This window comes from Triticum dicoccoides, chromosome 1A (assembly GCF_002162155.2).
Source record: "Triticum dicoccoides isolate Atlit2015 ecotype Zavitan chromosome 1A, WEW_v2.0, whole genome shotgun sequence".
Taxonomy (NCBI): Eukaryota; Viridiplantae; Streptophyta; class Magnoliopsida; order Poales; family Poaceae; genus Triticum; species Triticum dicoccoides.
Genome location: NC_041380.1, coordinates 23,306,968 through 23,313,333, shown reverse-complemented (window position 1 = coordinate 23,313,333; position 6,366 = coordinate 23,306,968). Strand labels below are relative to the sequence as shown.

The window sequence follows — 6,366 nt, the reverse complement described above, 5'->3', positions numbered from 1 at the left end:
TATCTATATCCTAATTGATTTATACTCATACTCCCCTGTATTAGGTATCTTGTCATCATTGATGATATATGGTCTGCATTAGCATGGAAAGCAATCAACTGTGCTTTTCCAGAGAATGATTCTTCAAGCAGAATTATAACTACAACACGCATATTAGAAGTAGCAAGATCTTGTTGTCCAGATCGTGCTGACCGGATCTATGAAATGACACCTCTAAGCGACATCCACTCTGAAAGACTATTTTTTAACAGAATCTTCGGTCCAGAACTTGCAGCGTGCAAAAAATTGGCCTAAATCTAATACCATGTTAAGAATATGCAACTTGATATTATCAAGAGGCTAAAAGCCATTATATGTACATGTATAGGGGAAGGCCAAAGTCCAGAATGCAAAAGACCAAAAGGCTGCAATAAATATAACACTAACAATACCTACCAAAAATCATGATTTTTAGATAGAATTGTTTACGTTGAGATATGGCTGTAGACATACGTGATTGATGTTATAGTACTGGCTATGTATGGCTCCGTTGCAACGCACGGGCAAATAGCTAGTCTGAACAAAATGACCGACCATTGGAATCTTTGCATGCTCTTTTTATTACAGGCAGATAGGAATCAAATTTTGTGACCATTACAATCTGACAAATCATGCCATTACCTCCTTCGAAGTGTAGAGGAGCAGCAGTACGGCAACGAGCTCCACCGGATGTGTGTGCAAAAAAAATTTACTACTCACTGGTGTCGAAAACACTCTTATATTATGCAACGGATGTAGTAGTAACCATAAGGGCAAAGCTAGGCGCTGGCGCGCCGGCCCAATAGTTGGACCGGTCGCGTCTGAGCCGTTGGATATGAGCCGCGTGGTCCAATGGATCTGGCGGAAAAAAACGGTTCTCCCCGCAGCCTCTTCTTCATCTGCTAGGACCGCATCTCCCGCTCAGGTGCACGGCGTCACGCCTCCTCTCCCTTCTGGTGGCTGTCCTCGTCGCCAGTCCCCACCCCTGCCAGCCGTCCTTGTCGTCGGTCCCAACCTCCGCCGGCCGTCGTGCAACAACTGCACCTGCGGTTGCAGCTCCCAGCAGCAACGGGTGAGTCAAAGAAAGCTTGCGGCTCGTACGCACCCCGGCTCCCCAATCACGCACTTGCGTGCGTTGTGTTCCATCCCCATTCCAAGCGCCCACCACACAAACAGAAGCACAAGCGAAAGATGGGGTGCTGAGAGGAGAGCTCCAGGATCCATGGTGCCTGTGGTGACCGCTGCGCTGGGCGCGTTGGGCCCTCTGCTGGGGAAGCTCGCTGATTTGCTCGCCGGCGAGTGCGGCCACCTGAAAGGGGTTCGCCGAGAGATCCGCTCCCTCCAGTATGAGTTTAAAGGTATGCATGGTGCGCTAAATAAGTACGCAAGGCTGGAAGACCCTGATGACCAAGTGAAGGAATGGGTATCACTGGTGAGGGAGTTGGCCTACGATACATAGGATCTAAGTTCATTCACCATCTCGGCAAAGGAGGGGACGGCGAGGGCTTTAAGGAGTTCTTCCGCAAGACCGCTCGCCGTCTAAAGACGCTCGGAGCTCGGCATGGAATTGCCAGCCAAATCGACGACCTACAGCTTCGTATCAAGCAAGTGAAAGAGCTCAAGACTAGCTACAAGCTGGATGATGTTGCTTCTAGCAACCTGGGCCAAGCCACCGTGGATCCCCGGTTGGCCGCTCTTTTTGTTGAGGAGGCACACCTTGTTGGCATTGATGGTCCAAGAGACGAGCTTGCCAGGTGGATGCTGGGAGAAGAAAGCAATCATCATCCCAGGGTGTTGTCGATTGTTGGGTTCGGTGGATTGGGAAAGACAACACTAGCGAATGAAGTCTATCACATGATTCAAGGGCGTTTTGACTGCCATGCTTTTGTGTCAGTCTCACAAAAGCCAGATACAAAGAAAATCATCAAGGATTTGATTTCACAGGTGTCTTGCAAGGATGAATTCACAAAAGATTTGGAGAGCTGGGATGAAAAGAAATCCATTGGAAAGCTAAGAGAACTATTACAAGATAAAAGGTAATATATGGTATTGCTAATTATTTTTTATGAAATATGCATTATGTGCAAATATCATTATTCTAGTTAATTGTTTCAAGGATGTAATTTTGATGTGCACAGTATGAACACCATTGCACCTCTAGTTGTGCTTGCCATTGCATGGTTTATAGGCTGATAGGAATTTTACAATTGTTTTTCTTTTATAGTGCAATTATATCTATATCCTAATTGATTTATACTCATACTCCCCTGTATTAGGTATCTTGTCATCATTGATGATATATGGTCTGCATTAGCATGGAAAGCAATCAACTGTGCTTTTCCAGAGAATGATTCTTCAAGCAGAATTATAACTACAACACGCATATTAGAAGTAGCAAGATCTTGTTGTCCAGATCGTGCTGACCGGATCTATGAAATGACACCTCTAAGCGACATCCACTCTGAAAGACTATTTTTTAACAGAATCTTCGGTCCAGAACTTGCAGCGTGCAAAAAATTGGCCTAAATCTAATACCATGTTAAGAATATGCAACTTGATATTATCAAGAGGCTAAAAGCCATTATATGTACATGTATAGGGGAAGGCCAAAGTCCAGAATGCAAAAGACCAAAAGGCTGCAATAAATATAACACTAACAATACCTACCAAAAATCATGATTTTTAGATAGAATTGTTTACGTTGAGATATGGCTGTAGACATACGTGATTGATGTTATAGTACTGGCTATGTATGGCTCCGTTGCAACGCACGGGCAAATAGCTAGTCTGAACAAAATGACCGACCATTGGAATCTTTGCATGCTCTTTTTATTACAGGCAGATAGGAATCAAATTTTGTGACCATTACAATCTGACAAATCATGCCATTACCTCCTTCGAAGTGTAGAGGAGCAGCAGTACGGCAACGAGCTCCACCGGATGTGTGTGCAAAAAAAATTTACTACTCACTGGTGTCGAAAACACTCTTATATTATGCAACGGATGTAGTAGTAACCATAAGGGCAAAGCTAGGCGCTGGCGCGCCGGCCCAATAGTTGGACCGGTCGCGTCTGAGCCGTTGGATATGAGCCGCGTGGTCCAATGGATCTGGCGGAAAAAAACGGTTCTCCCCGCAGCCTCTTCTTCATCTGCTAGGACCGCATCTCCCGCTCAGGTGCACGGCGTCACGCCTCCTCTCCCTTCTGGTGGCTGTCCTCGTCGCCAGTCCCCACCCCTGCCAGCCGTCCTTGTCGTCGGTCCCAACCTCCGCCGGCCGTCGTGCAACAACTGCACCTGCGGTTGCAGCTCCCAGCAGCAACGGGTGAGTCAAAGAAAGCTTGCGGCTCGTACGCACCCCGGCTCCCCAATCACGCACTTGCGTGCGTTGTGTTCCATCCCCATTCCAAGCGCCCACCACACAAACAGAAGCACAAGCGAAAGATGGGGTGCTGAGAGGAGAGCTCCAGGATCCATGGTGCCTGTGGTGACCGCTGCGCTGGGCGCGTTGGGCCCTCTGCTGGGGAAGCTCGCTGATTTGCTCGCCGGCGAGTGCGGCCACCTGAAAGGGGTTCGCCGAGAGATCCGCTCCCTCCAGTATGAGTTTAAAGGTATGCATGGTGCGCTAAATAAGTACGCAAGGCTGGAAGACCCTGATGACCAAGTGAAGGAATGGGTATCACTGGTGAGGGAGTTGGCCTACGATACATAGGATCTAAGTTCATTCACCATCTCGGCAAAGGAGGGGACGGCGAGGGCTTTAAGGAGTTCTTCCGCAAGACCGCTCGCCGTCTAAAGACGCTCGGAGCTCGGCATGGAATTGCCAGCCAAATCGACGACCTACAGCTTCGTATCAAGCAAGTGAAAGAGCTCAAGACTAGCTACAAGCTGGATGATGTTGCTTCTAGCAACCTGGGCCAAGCCACCGTGGATCCCCGGTTGGCCGCTCTTTTTGTTGAGGAGGCACACCTTGTTGGCATTGATGGTCCAAGAGACGAGCTTGCCAGGTGGATGCTGGGAGAAGAAAGCAATCATCATCGCAGGGTGTTGTCGATTTTTGGGTTCGATGGATTGGGAAAGACAACACTGGCGAATGAAGTCTATCGCAAGATTCAAGGGCGTTTTGACTGCCATGCTTTTGTGTCAGTCTCACAAAAGCCAGATACAAAGAAAATCATCAAGGATTTGATTTCACAGGTGTCTTGCAAGGATGAATTCACAAAAGATTTGGAGAGCTGAGATGAAAAGAAATCCATTGGAAAGCTAAGAGAACTATTACAAGATAAAAGGTAATATATGGTATTGCTAATTATTTTCTATGAAATATGCGTTATGTGCAAATATCATTATTCTAGTTAATTGTTTCGAGGATGTAATTTTTATGTGCACAGTATGAACACCATTGCACCTCTAGTTGTGCTTGCCATTGCATGGTTTATAGGCTGATAGGAATTTTACAATTGTTTTTCTTTTATAGTGCAATTATATCTATATCCTAATTGATTTATACTCATACTCCCCTGTATTAGGTATCTTGTCATCATTGATGATATATGGTCTGCATTAGCATGGAAAGCAATCAACTGTGCTTTTCCAGAGATTGATTCTTCAAGCAGAATTATAACTACAACACGGATATTAGAAGTAGCAAGATCTTGTTGTCCAGATCGTGCTGACCGGATCTATGAAATGACACCTCTAAGCGACATCCACTCTGAAAGACTATTTTTTAACGGAATCTTTGGTCCAGAATGCATGGTTCAGGGTGCAAGGTGCAGAATCTCAAGACTACAAGAGTCATGCAGAGATGTTTCATTCCTCACTATGCAAGCTTGGCAGCTACAAACTCCAGTCCGTGCATATAATTGATGGTAATTCTGCTCTGTTTGAGTTATTAGATTCCTGGTCTCCTCTTCCATCTTGCCTCCAAAGATATGTGATGGACACCACGTACTGTTTATCAAAACTGCCAAAGTGGATTACCTCAGCACTCACCAGTCTTGCATACCTAGTCATCAAGTTAAGCGTCATAACAGAGGAGGTTCTTGGCATACTTGGAGAGCTGCCTGCATTACTTTCTCTAAAACTTTCTACGAATACGGTCCATAGAGACAGGCTAGTTCTGCAAGGCGGAGGATTCCGATGTTTGAAGGAGTTCTTTTATGAACTTTTTCTTGAAGGTGCTGGGACCCTTCTGTTTGAGGATGGGGCATTGCCAAAGCTCGAGAAGCTTGACCTGTCTTTTTATGTATCAATGGCAAAGGCCTATGGGTTCTACGTAGGTCTTGAGCACCTCCCATATCTGAAAGATGTGCAAGTTCTTCTTCAGAACCGGGATGCCACATCTTCTGAAGTTGAGGCTGCAGACGTTGCCATAAGGAAAGAAGCAAATCTCCATCCCAACCATCCCAGGTTAACTCTCCGACGAAGAAATGAAAGAGTGACATGAGGTATTGCTACTTTTACTATTACGAAATTCAAATAGTTCATCATGCTGTCTGCAATAAGATCTATTGGTTTTCTCCTTGAACATATGGTGTATTTTCCACATATTTTCAAGAAGCTTCCTGACGGGCTGACATTCTATCTCTGTAGGGAAACTGCTCCCCTTGAGTATAACTGCGGGTGGCTTGACTGGAATGGTATCCGGAAGCTACTATTCTCGTTGCCTGAAGCTCAAATAAAAGTGGCCTCTAGTTGCTAGTTGATATAATGTTTAGTTTTCCTTTAGGCTGGTTGTAATGGGGAGTATCATATACTAGTATTATGCATATCTATATCTATACTCTATACCTACTATTAAAGCAAGGTGATATTCTTGGTTTCGTCCCGCACCTGATCCTACGTTAAGTGCATTATACACGAGGTGGTACTAATTCGTACGTCCACACCGTTTTCTGGTACGTCACTTGGGCATCGTAAGGATCGGGTCATATTTGGGCCTCTGGCCTGTTCCGTTCCTCCGTCCATCATTAAGAAAAGAAGCAGCCGCATTGCAAGACGAAAAAATAAACAGCACCCTCCCAGGAATCGAACTAGCCTGGCCGAACAAATCAGGCCCATCTATTTGGGTGGTCCCAACAAATCATCTCAAAAATACTTGTCGTTTAGTGGTATTGAAACTCAAAGCCTCCAGTCCAATAAAACAACATCACAACCAACTGGGATAGGTAATGGCCTGTGTTTGAAGTCAGGTTGACTCATATAATAAATAGTCCCACCTCGCTTCGCCAAATACAATCTACCCAATTTATATAGGTGTTTAAATTTTCTAGGTATCACGAAGCAATCTCGGGATCGTGATATAAAGAACTATATGGAAGGGAAGAGAGGCTAAAGAAGGAAACAGTG

General features: G+C 45.4%; 1 pseudogene; it reads left to right on the top strand.

Moving 5' to 3' along the window:
* Nucleotides 1-1,240: 1,240 nt before the first annotated feature.
* On the top strand, nucleotides 1,241-2,058 carry LOC119359960 (annotated as a pseudogene).
* Nucleotides 2,059-6,366: the final 4,308 nt, after the last annotated feature.